This window comes from Thalassophryne amazonica, chromosome 7 (genome assembly GCF_902500255.1).
Source record: "Thalassophryne amazonica chromosome 7, fThaAma1.1, whole genome shotgun sequence".
Classification (NCBI taxonomy): Eukaryota; Metazoa; Chordata; class Actinopteri; order Batrachoidiformes; family Batrachoididae; genus Thalassophryne; species Thalassophryne amazonica.
Genome location: NC_047109.1, coordinates 20,206,369 through 20,227,906, shown reverse-complemented (window position 1 = coordinate 20,227,906; position 21,538 = coordinate 20,206,369). Strand labels below are relative to the sequence as shown.

The 21,538-nt window shown below is 42.2% G+C and overlaps 1 protein-coding gene across 1 annotated transcript in view; it reads left to right on the top strand.

Annotated features, from left to right (window-relative positions):
• Positions 1 to 21,538, top strand: part of tgfb2 (transforming growth factor, beta 2) — a 276,666-nt gene that overhangs the window by 131,509 nt on the left and 123,619 nt on the right.

Below are 21,538 nucleotides of genomic sequence, written 5' to 3'. Positions count from 1 at the left end.
ATGGGACTTGTGCTGTAGTTTATTGTATTTGATGTTACGCGATGAGACCTGTGCTGTAGTTTGGTGTGACCCAGTGACACCTATGCTGTAGTTTGTTGCAATTTGTGTGACCCGATGGGACCTGTGCTGTAGTTTGTTGTGTTTGACGGTATGCAATGGGACCTGTGCTGTAGTTTGTTGTGTTTGGTGTGACCCCATGGGACTTGTGCTGTAGTTTGTTGTGTTTGGTGTCACCCGATGGGACTTGTGCTGTAGTTTGTTGTGTTTGACGGTATGCAATGGGACCTGTGCTGTAGTTTGTTGTGTTTGGTGTTACCCCATGGGACTTGTGCTGTAGTTTGATGTTACGCGATGAGACCTGTGCTGTAGTTTGTTGTTTGGTGTGACCCAATGACACCTATGCTGTAGTTTGTTGCAATTTGTGTGACCCGATGGGACCTGTGCTGTAGTTTGTTGTGTTTGACGGTATGCAATGGGACCTGTGCTGTAGTTTGTTGTGTTTGGTGTGACCCCATGGGACTTGTGCTGTAGTTTGTTGTGTTTGGTGTCACCCGATGGGACTTGTGCTGTAGTTTGTTGTGTTTGGTGTGACCCGATGACACCTATGCTGTAGTTTGTTGCATTTTGTGTGACCCGATGGGACTTGTGGTGTAGTTTATTTTTTGTGTCACCCGGCAGGACTTGTGCTGTAGTTTGTTGTGTTTTGTGTCACCCGATGGGACATGTGCTTGTTGCGTTTGGTGTGACCCGATGGGACCTGTGCTGTAGTTTGTGTTTGGTGTGACCCCATGGGACTTGTGCTGTAGTTTGTTGTTTGATGTTACGTGATGAGACTTGTGCTGTAGTTTGTTGTGTTTTGTGTCACTCAGTGGGACCTGTGCTGTAGTTTGTTGCATTTGGTGTCACCCGATGGGACCTATGCTGTAGTTTGTTGTTTGGTGTGACCCGATGGGACTTATGCTGTAGTTTGTTGTGTTTTGTGTCACCCGATGGGACTTGTGCTGTAGTTTGCTGCGTTTGATGTGACCCGATGGGACTTGTGCGGTAGTTTGTTGCGTTTGGTGTCACCCGGTGGGTCCTGTGCTGTAGTTTTGTTGCATTTGTTGTGACCCGATGGGACTTGTGCTGCAGTTTGTTACATTTGGTGTCACCCGATGAGACCTGTGCTGTAGTTTGTTGTTTGGTGTGACCCGATGGGACTTATGCTGTAGTTTGTGTTTTGTGTGACCCGATGGGACTTGTGGTGTAGTTTATTTTTTGTGTCACCCGGCAGGACTTGTGCTGTAGTTTGTTGTGTTTTGTGTCACCCGATGGGACATGTGCTTGTTGCGTTTGGTGTGACCCGATGGGACCTGTGCTGTAGTTTGTTGTGTTTGGTGTGACCCCATGGGACTTGTGCTGTAGTTTGTGTTCTGTGTCACACGATGAGACTTGTGCTGTAGTTTGTTGCATTTGGTGTCACCCGATGGGACTTGTGCTGTAGTTTGTTGTGTTTGACGGTATGCAATGGGACCTGTGCTGTAGTTTGTTGTGTTTGGTGTGACCCCATGGGACTTGTGCTGTAGTTTATTGTATTTGATGTTACGCTATGAGACCTGTGCTGTAGTTTGTTGTGTTTGGTGTGACCCAGTGACACCTATGCTGTAGTTTGTTGCAATTTGTGTGACCCGATGGGACCTGTGCTGTAGTTTGTTGTGTTTGACGGTATGCAATGGGACCTGTGCTGTAGTTTGTTGTTTGGTGTGACCCCATGGGACTTGTGCTGTAGTTTGTTGTGTTTGGTGTCACCCGATGGGACTTGTGCTGTAGTTTGTTGTTTGACGGTATGCAATGGGACTTGTGCTGTAGTTTGTTGTTTGGTGTCACCCGATGGGACTTGTGCTGTAGTTTGTTGTGTTTGACGGTATGCAATGGGACCTGTGCTGTAGTTTGTTGTGTTTGGTGTGACCCCATGGGACTTGTGCTGTAGTTTGATGTTACGCGATGAGACCTGTGCTGTAGTTTGTTGTGTTTGGTGTGACCCAATGACACCTATGCTGTAGTTTGTTGCAATTTGTGTGACCCGATGGGACCTGTGCTGTAGTTTGTGTTTGACGGTATGCAATGGGACCTGTGCTGTAGTTTGTTGTGTTTGGTGTGACCCCATGGGACTTGTGCTGTAGTTTGTTGTGTTTGGTGTCACCCGATGGGACTTGTGCTGTAGTTTGTTGTGTTTGGTGTGACCCGATGACACCTATGCTGTAGTCTGTTGCATTTTGTGTGACCCGATGGGACCTGTGCTGTAGTTTGGTAAATGGCAAGTGGACTGCATTTATATAGCGCTTTTCCATCTGCATCAGACGCTCAAAATGCTTTACAATTATGCCTCACATTCACCCATTCACACACCGATGTCAGGAGCAACTTGGGGATTAAGGATCGTTGCACATTTTTCGGTCAGACTTGGGTTTGAACCGAGGATCCTCTGGTCTCAAGCCCAACGCTTAACCATTAGACCATCACCTCCCTATTTTGTTGAGTTTTGTGTGGGTCTGGTGCTGGGAACGTGCTCCTTGCCGGCTGACAGGCTCCGGTGGATAGATGGGCCTTCAAAGGGTATTTTTAGTTCCCAGGGATTATGTGCAGAGTTGTTTTCAATTTGTTGTTGGCAGGTGAGCGGCTGGGCGGACGCGTCTGTAGAGAAGCAGACAGGCCGGAGCTTTCATTCGTCTCACATTCCCTCACCATCGATCCTTTTCCTCTCTCATTCTCTAACCTTTCTTTTATTCGGCCACTCCCACTCATCCTCTTTTTATGTCACCGCTTCCTTCATTTGCTCTTGGCTGCTGTGTGTCTCTTGCTGACATCTTTTATCCTCTGTCTTTCTTTCATTCCCTGCACTGTCACCATCACATTCTTTTCCATTAATCACTTTTATTGTTTCTTTCAGCTCCACAGTCATCGGATTCTTTTCCCACTGTGAAAATACTGAACTTGTATGTTTCATCTTCCGGTTTTTCCATCTCATCGGCTTTATTTCTCCTCCAACTTCATCTTGACATCACCTCCTCTTTGTCGTAGGAGATCAGCTCGTGTCGTACAGGAGTGAAGAGTAATCCAAAGTAGGTCATATAGTTTTCCCTGAAGTCATTCCCAGGCTTTCAGCCGTGCGCACCAGTATTCCAGTCTTTCCATTCTCACATGGTAAATGTGACACTGGGGTAGTAAACAGTTGCATCCGGTAATTTTACAAAGTCATAAATCAGCATTTTAGGGAAAGAGTCAGTGCAGTGTTCCAGCACGATGGCATCTCATCATTAACTGCTTAACATTGTTTTACGAAAACTACAAAGGTCACCATGGCAATGAGTCTTTTCCAGCTGTTACACACAGCAGGCTTTAATATCTCCATGTGAGATGGTAATGATGACGCTATGTGACTACCAGAGCACATAGGCACGTGCACGTGTGGATTCCTTCATGCCAGTACATCTGCTAAAGCTGTCACAGCTGGGATCACACAGTGGAATTATTCCACAGCAAATGCTTTCACTTAGGGACAACCAAACACATTCCCACACTCTTCCTGCTCTGGGATCAGTTCAGTCAGCTCCTTATAAAAGAGAGCCGAAGCTTTGTAAAATGGAAATGGCAAAACCCTTGCAACACTCAGAATGAACACAAAGACATGGAGTCGAGTCTTCATGCAATCGGCCAGAATCCTCCGCTCCGGATCAAACGGTGTCGGACTAAGTGATTTCTTTCCTATCGTTGAGGTCACAAGTTTGCCCACTCTTTAGCCTCAGCCAACCCCATAATAACCCTTTCATGTAAGGTCTAACCTTACAGAAATCACTACATTCAACTCTTATTCCCACTTGTGCTTTATGTATAGTGTCGTTTTATTCTGAAATTCCATGGTGCTGTGGTATGACCCTGGATATTTTTTGATTGTATGCTAACCATCAGTTCCATCACTGGGTTAATTTCTTCTGGTGTATCCCTCTTTACCTTCTTATTGTAATATTCCCTCTATGAAATATATATAACCAGGTCTTGATTCTTAACTGCAAATCTTTTCTTTAAGTTTTCAAAACTCCTTAGTTCTCCATTTTCTGTGGCAGTACATAATGGCAGTCATTCTGTTTTTCTTTCATTCTTTAAATGTTGAATCGTACAACCCAGGTTTAAATTCACTATCCAGTGCTATCCATATGAACATTTTTCTTGTTACTTTTTCAATTTGTCTGGTAAGAGTGAACCATGTTTCTAATTTAATATTGTTAATGGGTCAGTCAAATTCCTGATATAGGGATACAGGGTTTGTTTTTCTTGTTTTTTCTTTGTCCTCCCAGGAATGTATGGATGTGGTAGCCAGGGATATGTGTCTTTCCATCTTTCCATTTTGCTATATAATTTTCATTGCACGCAGCCAGTCTGCTCTGTGTAAGCCTGATCCCGTACTTGGATGGGAGACCTCTTTGGAACACCAGGGGCTGTGTGCGTTTCTTGAGTTGCGTCAGAATGGGCATCTGGCGTAAAACTTGTGCCATATACCAATGCAGATCTGGCTGTATCCACTGTGGCGATCCCGAACAAAAGGGGAGCAGCAGAAAGGACAACAACAACATATAATTTTCATCGCACCAGTTGACTAGTGGTTGAAGCTGAGCTGCGTAGAAGTGTATCTTAAAATTTGGAAGTGCCATTCCACCTTTTTTCTTTGGAAAGTGGAGCATAATGTATTTGACTCTGGCTTTCCTCCCTCCCCAAATAAACCTAGATACTAATGTAACCCATTCTTTAAACTGTTTTGGTGGAATTTCTATTGGCAGGGATTGAAGTAAATATAGCAACCTTAGCAAAATGTTCATTTTCACTGTATTTATCTTGGTGCTGAAATCCATTGGGTACGTGGACCATCTTTCTAAATCCTTTTTTATATTTTCATTGATGTAATTGTAATTGCCCCCATACAAATTAGAGATATTTTTGATTATATATACTCCTAAGTAAAACATTTTTTGAGTCCCATTTGACGTCGTGTTTATGTTTGAGTTCTACTGAGGTTGGTGTGATTAAATGAGAGAATCTGATTTTTTGCAAAGTTTAATTTATATCCTGCATAGTAATTGAATTTTTCTATAATTCCCATCATTTGCAAGAAGGAAGTGTCTACATCTGTTAAATATATCACCACATCATCCGCAAAAAGGCCATTTTTTTTTGTTCCCTAGTCCCAACAGTTATACCCTTTAATTCCGTATTCTGATGGCAATGGTTCTATATAAATAGCGGTATCACCACCTTTAGTCATCATCTGTTCAGTTCTTCTGCATCTTCCTGTGCACGTCGTTTGCCACTTTCCCAGTGAATTTTGATTATCGCAAGAGGTGACTGGAAAGGAATTCCTCTCTCTTTAAGTGCTCTTTCAATGCTGAAATATTCCTTCCTTTTCTGTATTATCTTGGTGCCATGATCGTAGTCATTAAACAGGGAGTAGTTTTGGTATTGATTTTCTTTTTTCACGCTTCCTTCAGTATCTTCTCCTTTGTTGTGTTCTGTAAAAAGTTCATCACTAGTGACCTCGGTGTTTGTTAGAGTTTGGTTTTTGTATTAATGCTCAGTATGCCTGCTGTATTTGCAGGTCTGTTTCTGCTGGCAAGGAGACCTTAGTTTTCAGAAGTTGTTCAATGAATTGCGAGGCCAAGCTGCCCTCTACCCCTTCTTTCAGGCCAAAGATGCAGATATTGCTCCACCGTCTGTTGTTTAAGCACCTGGAGTAGGGCGTCTTTTACCTCCACATTCCAGTTTTCCACATCGGCCACTCTCTGTCCGGCTTCATCCAGTCTGCTGGTTTGTGTTGCTAGCTCGTTTGCCGTTGCTATGAGCTTTTGGTAAACGTTATTCATAAAGTCCTTAAGTTCTTCCTTCCTTTCTTTTTTGATTTCTTCTTTAAATGTGGTTAACTCTGTTTTTACTTCACTTTTGAAATCTTGAATCTCTCTGTCAAGGACTCAGACCTGAAAAGGCGGGACACAATTGCAGGACTCAGACTCAAAAGTTGGAGTTCAAAAGGCTTTACTTAGTTACCAGGCAGGGTTCAGTGCACAGGGCAGCAAACAAAAATCAGCAACAGTGTCCAAAACATGACATGGCAGACTAGGTCAAAAACAGGAGGACAGTCGGTATACAGCAAGACATGAATGAGAAAACAAGAACACTGTAGAATAAGGCTGGAAACGCTGGCATAAAGCACAAATGATCTGGAGGGAAATGTGAGGCTTAAATACAGGTTGTGATCAGCGATAATGGGAAATGGGTGAGGAGGAAAGAGCAGAGCCGGGGGCATGGCAAGCTGAGGACAACAGGTAAGACACACCCAACATCAAACACTTCAGACAAAGGACAAGAGAATGCAGGGAACATGAAACCAACCACCAAAACAAACAGTAAAATCCAACAAAGAAAACCAACCAGCCCAACCATGACATCAGCCACCCCCCAAGAACCGACCCCCGGTGGCCCAAGAGCATCAGGACATGAAGCATGAACATTCCGGAAGAAACCAGAGTCCAAAATGAAGCGGGATGGCATCCAGGATCACTCCTCTGGCCTGTAGCCCTCCCAGTCCACAAGGTACTGAAGACCCCCTGGTGACAAGAAGATAGGAGCCTCCACACAGTGAACACAGGATTGCCGCTGACGAACTGGGTGGGCAGAAGGGGCCTAGCTGGAGGACAAAGCAGACTGGACTTGGCTGGCTTGAAGTGAAAGGTCGGATGGACCCGCATGGTCCTGCGAAGCTTGAGGTGGATGGATACCAGGTTGACCACCTTGGCAGTGGGAAAGGGTCCAACAAACCTGGGAGTGAGCTTCTTGCAGGGTACCTCGAAGGGCCAGATCTCAAGTTGACAGCCAAACTTTCTGCCCAGGCACATGAGCGGGAGCAGGCATTCTCCTGCGATCAGCAGCTGACTTGTATACGGCAGAGAACGTGCATAGAGCTTGACAGACCCGCTCCCAGGTTCTCTGACAGTGCCTCACCAGAGCCAGCGCAGAAGGAACAGAGGAGTAAGTGTCTGTGGAAGAAAACAGTGCAGGTTGAGAGCTGTGAATGATATGGAAAGGTGAGTACCCATACAATGAGAAGAGTAAGCGGTTATGTGCCAGTTCAATCCAAACAAGCTTATCTGCCCAAGAGGCTGGGTGTTGTGAGGTGAGAATCCGGGGCCCCTTCTCCAACTCTTGATTTACTCGTTCAGTTTGTCCATTAGATTGTGGGTGGAAGCCAGAGGTGAGGCTGACAGAAGTGCTGAGGAGTCTGCAGAACTCCTTCCAAATATGCGAAACAAATTGAAGTCTTCGGTCTGAGATGATATCCTGCAGGATGTCCGTGCAGTCTGAATACATTGGTCAACATAACCTCGGGCAGCTCTTGGGCCGAGGAAAGCTTGGACAATGGAATAACATAAACCATCTTAGATAATCTATCCACAACAGTGAGCACTACAATTTTGCCCTGTGAGATCGGAAGACCTGTAACAAAATCAATCACAATGTAAGTCCATGGTTTCTTAGGTAACAGGAGCAGCATTAATTCTGCCTGAGGGTCCCAGTTGGAGGTCTTGTAGGTGGCACACATATGACAGGCATTAATATACTCATCATATACTCAATCATTTTAGGCCACCAAACCCATTGCTGAACTGCAAAAGACATGGTTTTATGACAGTAGAACTTAGTGTTGTGATCCCACTTAAGGAGTCCACCACAAAGAGCTTCCCCAGAGGGCAGTCAGATGGTACCACAATACCTTCCAAGGCCACCTTGACCCTTGTTTCAACATCCCATGTGAGGGCTGAAATAAGACAAGCCGGGGGAAGAATGGTCTTCGGATCAGGAGAAAAGTTGTCTGAATCAAACTCATGAGATAGAGAATCAGGTTTACCGTTCTTAGAGCTGGGACAATTGAATAAAGCAAAGTTAAAGCGGCCAAAAAACTGCCCAATGAGCTTGTCTAGTATTAACCTCCTGATTACCAGGACATATACAAATAATGAATGTTTATGAGTTCAATGGTACGAATATTTCATGAGGTGAAAATAGGAACATACCATTCAATGAGGCGAAGTCAGGAGTAGTCAGGAGGCTATGTCTCTTAGTTTTCTTATGATATTCGAGAATTTCTATGATCAGTCCATACCTAAAATGGCATCTGAGACCCCTGTAGCCCATGTCGCCACTCCTACAAGGCCATCTTAACTGCCAGCAGATCACGGTTGCCAATGCCATAATTCTGTTCTGCGGGGGAAACGTCTTGGACAGAAAAAGCACAAGGGTACAGCTTACCATCAGAGGGGCAAATTTGGGACATCAATTTTATTTTTAATTTTAATTTTGCCACTTCATAGACTGTGGTACAGCTGATGCACAGGATGTGTGATTTTTAATGTTACTATGCTATATGTTTAATTACTAGTTGTTGTGTGTGTTGGCCTGTGGGGTTTTCCGGCTGACTGACATAAGTAGTTGGGGTGCAAACTCACATGGTGTGCTTTAGCAATTTATTATGAGGCAGTAATCTGTAAGCATACATTTTACATGTAAATATTAATAAAGTCACTGGTTTATACCACAGATCCTCAGATCATCTGACGGCGAGCCAGTGAGCCTCAGCGCAGCATTTATCTTCATATAATGCAGTCAATATTGTATGATGTGTATTCAGTCAATATTGTATTTGTAAATCTATAGCATGATAGAACATTTTCATTTTGTGCTAAATGTACACTCAACAAAAATATAAATGCAACACTTTTGGTTTTGCTCCCATTTTGTATGAGATGAACTCAAAGATCTAAAACTTTTTCCACATACACAATATCACCATTTCCCTCAAATATTGTTCACAAACCAGTCCAAATCTGTGATAGTGAGCACTTCTCCTTTGCTGAGATAATCCATCCCACCTCACAGGTGTGCCATACCAGGATGCTGTTTAGACACCATGATTAGTGCACAGGTGTGCCTTAGACTGCCCACAATAAAAGGCCACTCTGAAAGGTGCAGTTTTGTTTTATTGGGGGGGGATACCAGTCAGTATCTGGTGTGACCACCATTTGCCTCATGCAGTGCAACACATCTCCTTCGCATAGAGTTGATCAGGTTGTCAATTGTGGCCTGTGGAATGTTGGTCCACTCCTCTTCAATGGCTGTGCGAAGTTGCTGGATATTGGCAGGAACTGGTACACGCTGTCGTATACACCGGTCCAGAGCATCCCAAACATGCTCAATGGGTGACATGTCCAGTGAGTATGCCGGCCATGCAAGAACTGGGACATTTTCAGCTTCCAAGAATTGTGTACAGATCCTTGCAACATGGGGCCGTGCATTATCCTGCTGCAACATGAGGTGATGTTCTTGGATGTATGGCACAACAGTGGGCCTCAGGATCTCATCACGGTATCGCTGTGCATTCAAAATGCCATCAATAAAATGCACCTGTGTTCTTCATCCATAACAGACGCCTGCCCATACCATAACCCCACCGCCACCATGGGCCACTCGATCCACAACATTGACATCAGAAAACCGCTCACCCACATGACGCCACACACGCTGTCTGCCATCTGCCCTGAACAGTGTGAACCGGGATTCATCCGTGAAGAGAACACCTCTCCAACGTGCCAAACGCCAGCGAATGTGAGCATTTGCCCACTCAAGTCGGTTACGACGACAAACTGGAGTCAGGTCGAGACCCCGATGAGGACGACGAGCATGCAGATGAGCTTCCCTGAGACGGTTTCTGACAGTTTGTGCAGAAATTCTTTGGTTATGCAAACCGATTGTTTCAGCACCTGTCCGAGTGGCTGGTCTCAGACAATCTTGGAGGTGAACATGCTGGATGTGGAGGTCCTGGGCTGGTGTGGTTACACGTGGTCTGCGGTTGTGAGGCTGGTTGGATGTACTGCCAAACTCTCTGAAACGCCTTTGGAGACGGCTTATGGTAGAGAAATGAACATTCAATACACGAGCAACAGCTCTGGCTGACATTCCTGCTGTCAGTATGCCAATTGCACGCTCCCTCAAATCTTGCGACATCTGTGGCATTGTGCTGTGTGATAAAACTGCACCTTTCAGAGTGGCCTTTTATTGTGGACAGTCTAAGGCACACCTGTGCACTAATCATGGTGTCTAATCAGCATCTTGATATGGCACACCTGTGAGGTGGGATGGATTATCTCAGCAAAGGAGAAGTGCTCACTATCACAGATTTAGACTGGTTTGTGAACAATATTTGAGGGGAATGGAGATATTGTGTATGTGGAAAAAGTTTTAGATCTTTGAGTTCATCTCATACAAAATGGGAGCAAAACCAAAAGTGTTGCGTTTATATTTTTGTTGAGTGTATGTAAATGAATAAACATTTGCTTATATCAGAGGTCTCAAATGGAATCCAGAAAGGTCCAAAAGGGTGCTGGTTGTCTTTGCAACCCCTGCTCCGCCAGGTGATTTCACTGATTAACATCACTTTGAACAGATGCAATTAGTTATTTATCATTGAAATCACCTGGAAGACTGGGTGGTTTGCAAGAAAATCGGCACCTTCTTGGCCCTTTCTGGAGTCAGTTTGAGACCTCTGGCTTATATGATCCTCTGCTTTCATGTGAATGTACTGTGTACCTTATACTTCACTCTGTAATTCTGGCCTTGTGCTCGTCTTTGCAGCCCAAGCAGCTGTGTAAGCTCTGTAATATCTCAGATTTTTGGGCAGCAATTATATTTATTCCTTCTCAGACTAGTATATTAAAAATTTTATGACTGCTGAAGAAAATCATGTTAAAATTTCACATCACATTCAGATTTTGTAGCAAAATACAACAGTTGATCTAAGTTAACTTTTTATGTGTGCCATATATGGACATACAGTGTTGCTATGGTAATTCTCGCTGAGTCTGTCTGAACCAGCTCTGCTCTGCTTTGCTTTGCTTTCTGTGCACTGCTCCTGTTAAACACATTCTATTTAAGCTAAAAGTAGCGTGTGGACACCGCATCCTTTTACATGATTCTCCTTTGTTGACTGAGCTTCATTCATGAAGTCAGTGGTGTGACTGTGCTCTGTAATCAACCGCTTCTGCAGCGTGACTCCATTTTGAAGCTCGAACCAATGAAGCAATGCTTCAATCCGCTGGCTTGTTGGTTCTTTGATTCACTGCTCTTCAGAAGCGCAAAGTCCGCTTCTTAACCCCTTTCAAAGCCATTAAAATATGTCAATCGTGAGTCACTTTTGTGCAGATTAAAGTCACTAACTGGGACTTATCTTGTTGCAGTCAAGAAACGAGAATCGTCCTCTGTTCTGTTGGCACAGCTCCAAACGCTGTGTGGCTCAAGCTTCAAAATGAATTGCCGCTTTAAATAAAATGATACATCTTTCCAAACGCTGTAATACAGACAATAAACTACAGTCGACTAAAATGTTTTTTTTTCCTCCAAAATGAGACGTGCTGCATTCTTTATAAATTACATCCTGACGTGCAGCACAGCCAATGGCTTGAATTCAGAGTTTGGGGGTCGTCTCTCAAACTGTGTGCGGCCCTTGGACCCAAAAAGAACAATTTTACTCTCATCGGTCTACAAAATATTCCTCCATTTCTCTTTAGGCCAGTTGATGTGTTCTTTGGCAAATTGTAACCTCTTCTGCACGTGTCTTTTATTTAACAGAGGGCTTTGCGGGGGATTCTTGCAAATAAATTAGCTTCACACAGGCATCTTCTAACTGTCACAGCACTTACAGGTAACTCCAGACTGTCTTTGATCATCCTGGAGCTGATCAATGGGTGAGCCTTTGCCATTCTGGTTATTGTTCCATCCATCCATTTTGATGGTTGTTTTCCGTTTTTTTCCACCTGTCTCTGTTTTTTTTTTTTTTGTCCATTTTAAAGCATTGGAGATCATTGTAGATGAACAGCCTATATTTTTTAGCACCTGCGTATACGTTTTCCCCTCTCCAATCAACTTTTTAATCAAACGACGCTGTTCTTCTGAACAATGTCTTGAATGTCCCATTTTCCTCAGGCTTTCAAAGAGAAAAGCATGTTCAACAGGTGCTGGCTTCATCCTTAAATAGGGGACACCTGATTCACACCTGTTTGTTCCACAAAATTGACGAACTCACTGACTGAATGCCACACTACTATTATTATGAACACCCCCTTTTCTACTTTTTTTTTTTACTAATAGCCCAATTTCATAGCCTTAAGAGTGTGCATATCATGAATGCTTTGTCTTGCGGATTTGTGAGAATCTACTGAATCTACTGGTACCTTGTTTCCCATGTAACAATAAGAAATATACTCAAAACCTGGATTAATCTTTTTAGTCACATAGCACTACTATTATTCTGAATACTACTGTATGGAAAGACATTCATGCCAATAATGTCTGAAAGGAAATGCTTTTTTTTTTTTTTTTTTTTTTTTTTACAAAACTGCAGTTTTTGTTTATTTCTATTTATGTCCAGAGATCAAGGATCCACCATTTAGTTGTTTATGTCCAGAGTTCAAGGATCCAGTGACCAATTTCATATTTATTTACTTTAAGACTCAATAAAGTTGTTGACATAGAAAACCTGTAAAGCCTACTTTTAGTACACAGAAAATTCACAAGAGGTATCGATAAGGAATCTGATCAATAAGTGGAATCAATAATAGTATCGATAAAATCTTATCAATACCCACCCCTAGTCTTGTTGAACACTTTTAATCGCTATACTGGCAAGATTTTTAACTATACATCGGTCTATAAGAGGAAAATATAAGCTAAACATATGTCAAAAGTTACTGGTCCGTGTCCGTGGACCAGTGAAGCACCCCTGATGTTTGCTTTTAAGTAAAGCAATGTCACCACCAGTGTGAGCGTGCGCAGTGGTCGTAGCATGCAATAGCACCAAAGGCATAGTACCAAAATTGCACACCGAATATCACTAAAATCGCATGCTAAATGGAGCACAATGGCAAATGGTACGAATAATCCATGTCACATGACATACAAAGCACCAATCAAATGACAAGGATCTGTCCAGCCGTTATATAACAAATGCTAAACACATTCCTGAGTGGCACACAGCAACCACATGGCATATCACCAGGAGAAATTAGAACTGCCAACAATTAGCAGGGTTAACTGGTACTTAGCACTTGTTATGCATGGAGACATTTATTCCTGAAGGGACAAGCACAACAAACAGATATAGTCTTTTTATTTGTAATTTTCAAAAAGCAAACATGCTGTAGTATATACGCCAGGCCTGTATGTAGCACTGTAATGCTCCCACAAACATGGAGAAGAACATATGGAATATGGACAGAAAAGGTGTAAGGAGCTAATCAATGTAGCAGCAGTAGCTACAACTTTCCAAAGCAGCACAGTGAGTAAAATAAATCCATTTAAGAAAAAGAGGATTTCCGCTGATCTTCTGAAAGAGACTTGCAAACACTAACAGACAAAGCAGTGTGTTTGTGTATTTTTGAAAAAACATATGCCACTCTGTTTTGGTCCACCCACTGATCTCTGTCTTACAAAGTGAAAGGCAGTTTTTGTTTTGTTGGTGTTTTTATTTTTCCTTTATTCCATTTTTGGGGTTTGTTTTTCTACATTTCCAGGCTCTCCATAAGCAGTGGAATAATGTTGCTGTGCCATTATGTTGGGTCTTATGCCTGGTTCACACGGCAGGATAATTAGGCCGATATCGGACCCGATCTTCCCCTTCCGACAATCTTATGGCCCAGTCACACGGCACACGACGATTCCTGGAGCAGAGCGTGTCTGCTCCAGCCCTCGGCGCTGGGACGGAGCTCATAGCGCCTGAGTCCTGGAGAAACTGCAAACAGAATCTGTGGAGATGTCGATGGACCACCTGCTCTGGTTCCTTGTCCAGAACAAAAGAGAGATCATCTCCATCATCATCATCAGAATCCACACTGTCTGTCGACACGCTGCGCGCTCCGTCGTGCTCCAATTAAAAAAAAAAAAAAAAAAAAAGTGTTCCGTGGTCACTGCTGTATCACTGTATTATGTTCTAAGCCATATATATTTATTTATAACAGAAAACTGTCAAAAGGGAGAATAAATATAAGTGTAAAGATGATTGAATATATCAGAGCAGTAAATTAATCAGTGCGTGTGAACGCGCGCATTGACTCACGTGCGGTTATTCCACCAGCTGATCACTGATCCACAACGTGAATTCTGTCTTTCAGAACAGCTCTTTATATCATCATTTTGATTCATCTACCTGTTGCCACATTACAGAACATTATTGTTACAGAAGGACTGGATTATCATTCTAACACTCAGATTGTTATATTTAATACAAAATAATAAGCGCACGCAGGAGCTCCTGCTGCCGCTGATGCTGCATTCAAGTACTGTCGGAAATTACACAACTTTTTCGTTGTTTCAAATTCAGCAGTTGCTTGTGGCAAAATAATTAATTCTATCCACACAAAAGATTAACTCTGGCCTATGTAATGTGCCTGAGCCCATTGAAGCTGCCCCCCCACAGAGATTAAAAAATCCAAGCAAGCAGGCTGAGTTTGCGCTGTAATTTCCGAGGGTACATGAACGCAGCAGCAGCCTCAGCGCTCACAAACCGGCTTCTGCACTGTGTGAAAATGTTCGGCTGCTCCAACGAAGTCAAATTAAACAGTAACGTTACAAAAACTACACAAACGATTAAAAAACGTCAAGAACGACAGCAAAACGAAACACAGACAAACTGAGGTTTTCATTGCCCTTTGTTCAAATTTTTCAACAGTTTAAAAATCCTGACGAAGCGCCAGCTGCAGGAACGAAGCTGCGCGAAGGTTAAACGATGCCAACGACAGGCAACGAAAGTCCAGATTTCTTGTTTCGTCAGGGCTTCATCACTCTTCGTTAAGTGCCGTGTGACTGGGCCATTAAGGGCGCCCCGACAATCGTGATGACGCTAAAGATAATCTTATCAGATATTCCTGTCGTGTGTGGTGTGTTAAGAGCGCTCTGAATTGAGCGCTCTGATCTGCTCGGAAGGACGTCTGGAGCACTCCGATTGCAAATCAGGGATATTCACCATGTTGTATTGTCTTGGCCCGATATCGCAGTGTGTGTTGTGTCCTCCGACCACAAATGAGCACGCAGCCTGCTGAATGTGACATGCAGCCAATCAGAAAGCAAGGTGACGGACGCACAGAGCAAAATCTAAAATCACAACAGCTTTTATGGCTTACCAGAAAGTCTGGTGGTCGCGCTGTCTCCACTTCTTTTTTTTCCCCTCTATTTTAAATAGTCCACAAAATATCGTTGTCTGTTTACTTTGAAGTCACATTTACTCTCGAGAGATTTTGCGAGATTTCCTGTCTGACCGGGGAATGTTCGTGTGTGAAATCTGTTTGTGTGTGTTATGTTGACTTCACCGTGTGACTGAACACCACACACTGTACGACCAACACTGTTAGATCTATGATTTTTTATTTTTTTATCTCCATGTCTGTGGTCTCAGGTTTTGGAAACCTACAGATAATTTTTAAATCCTGCCATGTGAACCAGGCATTAGTGTCATCATGCAAGTGAATCAAGTTTTCGTCAACAGGGTGCGCAATCGGATTTATCAATGCGGCTTTTAAGAACAGCTGGACTTAAGCCCAGTTTTTCACCCTGTGCCTTCACGTGCATGTGCAGCCTGACTAACTGATGATTTTACCGAATGCCGGTGCTTAGTCATACTGATGTACAAAAAGTAATTACCTGTGGAAACGGAGAGGGAACACCCTAAATTGAAAATCTGCCCCAAATCTAAAACCCAACATGATGGCGATGCACCATTGTTCCATTGCTTATGGAGAGACCTGAAATGTACAAAAACAAACCCCAAAAATGGAATAAAGGCAAAATAAAAACACAAACACACATACACACAAAGAGTATGATTAGTATTAAAGAAGAAAATATAATGCAATGCTAAAATACTCTTGGCCATATGAGCATTGTCTTCTTGATAATTTGCAGTTGTTTAAATGGTGTCCCAGTGCAAAGTGTGTGTGTGTATTTGTAATATAAAATGAATTATACATTCATTATTTATGTTAATTATTAAGATCCCATTGTCTTACGTACAATTTGTACATGTTCAATAAAGCCCCTCAATCAATCAATTAGTCAATCAGTCAAACAATATTTACATTTTAACGGTGTCTGCAGGAGGGTGTGCTATGCTCATACATGAGCTTTTGACAAGAGCGGAAGTTAGCTTTGAGTTAGTGGAAGTTATTGTGCACACAGACATTTGCGAAATGCCTTGTAAATCACTCCAGAAGTGTTATCAGGTTACAAAAACAGCCCTTTCAGTTTTAGAATGTTTATTGTTTATTTCTCGCTAGCTTTTACATAATATATGACAGAGGTCATATTTATACACAAACGAAACAGAGTTTGCAGCTAGTTAGAACAGCCACTGATGTCATGGTGCACCTCTACTCTGATTGAGTAGAGGTGCACCGGGAGTGACATGTTTAGCCGCATGTTCTCCTTGAATTGCTGTCTGTCTGAGTGGTGTCCAAAAAAATGAGGTGGGCTTCATAGATAATTGGCAAAGCTTCTGGGGGAAACCTGGTCTTGTTAGGAGAGACGGCATCCATCCCACTTTGGATGGAGCAGCTCTCATTTCTAGAAATCTGGCCAATTTTCTTAAATCCTCCAAACCGTGACTATCCAGGGTTGGGACCAGGAAGCAGAGTTGTAGTCTTACACACCTCTCTGCAGCTTCTCTCCCCCTGCCATCCCCTCATTACCCCATCCCCGTAGAGACAGTGCCTGCTCCCAGACTACCAATAACCAGCAAAAATCTATTTAAGCATAAAAATTCAAAAAGAAAAAATAATATAGCACCTTCAACTGCACCACAGACTAAAACAGTTAAATCAATCAATCAATTTTTTTATATAGCGCCAAATCACAGCAAACAGTTGCCCGAAGGCGCTTTATATTGTAAGGCAAGGCCATACAATAATTATGTAAAACCCCAACGGTCAAAACGACCCCCTGTGAGCAAGCACTTGGCTACAGTGGGAAATGTGGTCTATTAAACATTAGGTCTCTCTCTTCTAAGTCCCTGTTGGTAAATGATATAATAATTGATCAACATATTGGTTTATTCTGCCTAACAGAAACCTGGTTACAGCAGGATGAATGTTAGTTTAAATGAGTCAACACCCCCGAGTCACACTAACTGTCAGAATGCTCGTAGCACGGGCCGGGGCAGAGGATTAGCAGCTATCTTCCATTCCAGCTTATTAATTAATCAAAAACCCAGACAGAGCTTTAATTCATTTGAAAGCTTGTCTCTTAGTCTTGTCCATCCAAATTGGAAGTCCCAAAAACCAGTTTTATTTGTTATTATCTATCGTCCACCTGGTCGTTACTGTGAGTTTCTCTGTGAATTTTCAGACCTTTTGTCTGAGTTAGTGCTTAGCTCAGATAAGATAATTATAGTGGGCGATTTTAACATCCACACAGATGCTGAGAATGACAGCCTCAACACTGCATTTAATCTATTATTAGACTCTATTGGCTTTGCTCAAAAAGTAAATGAGTCCACCCACCACTTTAATCATATCTTAGATCTTGTTCTGACTTATGGTATGGAAATTGAAGACTTAACAGTATTCCCTGAAAACTCTCTTCTGTCTGATCATTTCTTAATAACATTTACATTTACTCTGATGGACTACCCAGCAGTGGGGAATAAGTTTCATTACACTAGAAGTCTTTCAGAAAGCGCTGTAACTAGGTTTAAGGATATGATTCCTTCTTTATGTTCTCTAATGCCATATACCAACACAGTGCAGAGTAGCTACCTAAACTCTGTAAGGGAGATAGAGTATCTCGTCAATAGTTTTACATCCTCATTGAAGACAACTTTGGATGCTGTAGCTCCTCTGAAAAAGAGAGCTTTAAATCAGAAGTGTCTGACTCCGTGGTATAACTCACAAACTCGTAGCTTAAAGCAGATAACCCGTAAGTTGGAGAGGAAATGGCGTCTCACTAATTTAGATGATCTTCACTTAGCCTGGAAAAAGAGTCTGTTGCTCTATAAAAAAGCCCTCCGTAAAGCTAGGACATCTTTCTACTCATCACTAATTGAAGAAAATAAGAACAACCCCAGGTTTCTTTTCAGCACTGTAGCCAGGCTGACAGAGTCAGAGCTCTATTGAGCTGAGTATTCCATTAACTTTAACTAGTAATGACTTCATGACTTTCTTTGCTAACAAAATTTTAACTATTAGAGAAAAAATTACTCATAACCATCCCAAAGACGTATCATTATCTTTGGCTGCTTTCAGTGATGCCGGTATTTGGCTAGACTCTTTCTCTCCGATTGTTCTGTCTGAGTTATTTTCATTAGTTACTTCATCCAAACCATCAACATGTTTATTAGACCCCATTCCTACCAGGCTGCTCAAGGAAGCCCTACCATTATTTAATGCTTCGATCTTAAATATGATCAATCTATCTTTGTTAGTTGGCTATGTACCCACGGCCTTTAAGGTGGCAGTAATTAAAACCATTACTTAAAAAGCCATCACTTGACACAGCTATCTTAGCTAATTATAGGCCAATCTCCAACCTTACTTTTCTCTCAAAAATTCTTGAAAGGGTAGTTGTAAAACAGCTAACTGATCATCTGCAGAGGAATGGTCTATTTGAAGAGTTTCAGTCAGGTTTTAGAATTCATCATAGTACAGAAACAGCATTATTGAAGGTTACAAATGATCTTCTTATGGCCTCGGACAGTGGACTCATCTCTGTGCTTGTTCTGTTAGACCTCAGTGCTGCTTTTGATACTGTTGACCAAAAAATTTTATTACAGAGATTAGAGCATGCCATAGGTATTAAAGGCACTGCGCTGCGGTGGTTTGAATCATATTTGTCTAATAGATTACAATTTGTTCATGTAAATGGGGAATCTTCTTCACAGACTAAAGTTAATTATGGAGTTCCACAAGGTTCTGTGCTAGGACCAATTTTATTCACTTTATACATGCTTCCCTTAGGCAGTATTATTAGACGGTATTGCTTAAATTTTCATTGTACGCAGATGATACCCAGCTTTATCTATCCATGAAGCCAGAGGACACACACCAATTAGCTAAACTGCAGGATTGTCTTACAGACATAAAGACATGGATGACCTCTAATTTCCTGCTTTTAAACTCAGATAAAACTGAAGTTATTGTACTTGGCCCCACAAATCTTAGAAACATGGTGTCTAACCAGATCCTTACTCTGGATGGCATTACCCTGACCTCTAGTAATACTGTGAGAAATATTGGAGTCATTTTTGATCAGGATATGTCATTCAAAGCGCATATTAAACAAATATGTAGGACTGCTTTTTTGCATTTACGCAATATCTCTAAAATCAGAAAGGTCTTGTCTCAGAATGATGCTGAAAAACTAATTCATGCATTTATTTCCTCTAGGCTGGACTATTGTAATTCATTATTATCAGGTTGTCCTAAAAGTTCCCTAAAAAGCCTTCAGTTAATTCAAAATGCTGCAGCTAGAGTACTGACAGGGACTAGAAGGAGAGAGCATATCTCACCCATATTGGCCTCTCTTCATTGGCTTCCTGTTAATTCTAGAATAGAATTTAAAATTCTTCTTCTTACTTATAAGGTTTTGAATAATCAGGTCCCATCTTATCTTAGGGACGTTGTAGTACCATATCACCCCAATAGAGCGCTTCGCTCTCAGACTGCAGGCTTACTTGTAGTTCCTAGGGTTTGTAAGAGTAGAATGGGAGGCAGAGCCTTCAGCTTTCAGGCTCCTCTCCTGTGGAACCAGCTCCCAATTCAGATCAGGGAGACAGACACCCTCTCTACTTTTAAGATTAGGCTTAAAACTTTCCTTTTTGCTAAAGCTTATAGTTAGGGCTGGATCAGGTGACCCTGAACCATCCCTTAGTTATGCTGCTATAGACGTAGACTGCTGGGGGGTTCCCATGATGCACTGTTTCTTTCTCTTTTTGCTCTGTATGCACCACTCTGCATTTAATCATTAGTGATCGATCTCTGCTCCCCTCCACAGCATGTCTTTTTCCTGGTTCTCTCCCTCAGCCCCAACCAGTCCCAGCAGAAGACTGCCCCTCCCTGAGCCTGGTTCTGCTGGAGGTTTCTTCCTGTTAAAAGGGAGTTTTTCCTTCCCACTGTAGCCAAGTGCTTGCTCACAGGGGGTCGTTTTGACCGTTGGGGTTTTACATAATTATTGTATGGCCTTGCCTTACAATATAAAGCGCCTTGGGGCAACTGTTTGTTGTGATTTGGCGCTATATAAAAAAATTGATTGATTGATTGATTGACTGTTAACCCAGTCCCCTCAAAAAAAAAAGAAAAAAAAAGAAAGGGGAACAGACTGAAGCAGAATGTGACTTTTTAACCTCTTAAAATAGGTCAAGGTTATCGATCTTTGAACTTGTCAAAGGTCTGTATTCCAAGAATGTGAATTTCAAGATCCTGGCAGTAATAGTGCTGAACTTATGCTGAACACAAAGTCTTTGCAATAACCAGTGGTTCCAGTGACCGGGTGAGTGGCAGGCGGAGAGATGGCAAAGTACAACCAAGAGCAAGATTGCCCCAATTTCACTGTTATAATCCGTGGAGATTTCCCGAGGCGAGCGATGCTTCACATAGTTAATCAGTAGCTTCTAGTTGTGATACAACCTATCAGAGGAGCCTCTGAGCATGTAGTTCATCTTTTACCATTTATAAAGAAATATGAGCTTGATAACCAGGTCTTAATACAACCCCTGGCAAAAATTATGTAATCACCGTCCTCAGAGGATGTTCATTCAGTTGTTTAATTTTGTAGAAAAAAAGCAGATCACAGACATGACACAAAACTAAAGTCATTTCAAATGGCAACTTTCTGGCTTTAAGAAACACTATGAGAAATCAAGAAAAAAATTGTGGCAGTCAGTAACGGTTACTTTTTTAGACCAAGCAGAGGGGAAAAAAAATATGGACTTACTCAATTCCGAGGAATAAATTATGGAATCACCCTGTAAATTTTCATCCCCAAAACTAACACCTGCATCAAATCAGATCTGCTTGTTAGTCTGCATCTAAAAAGGAGTGATCACACCTTGGAGAGCTGTTGCACCAAGTGGACTGACATGAATCATGGCTCCAACACGAGAGATGTCAATTGAAACAAAGGAGAGGATTATCAAACTCTTAAGAGGGTAAATCATCACGCAATGTTGCAAAAGATGTTGGTTGTTCACAGTCAGCTGTGTCTAAACTCTGGACCAAATACAAACAACATGGGAAGGTTGTTAAAGGCAAACATACTGGTAGACCAAGGAAGACATCAAAGCGTCAAGACAGAAAACTTAAAGCAATATGTCTCAAAAATCGAAAATGCACAACAAAACAAATGAGGAATGAATGGGAGGAAACTGGAGTCAACATCTGTGACCGAACTGTAAGAAACCGCCTAAAGGAAATGGGATTTACATACA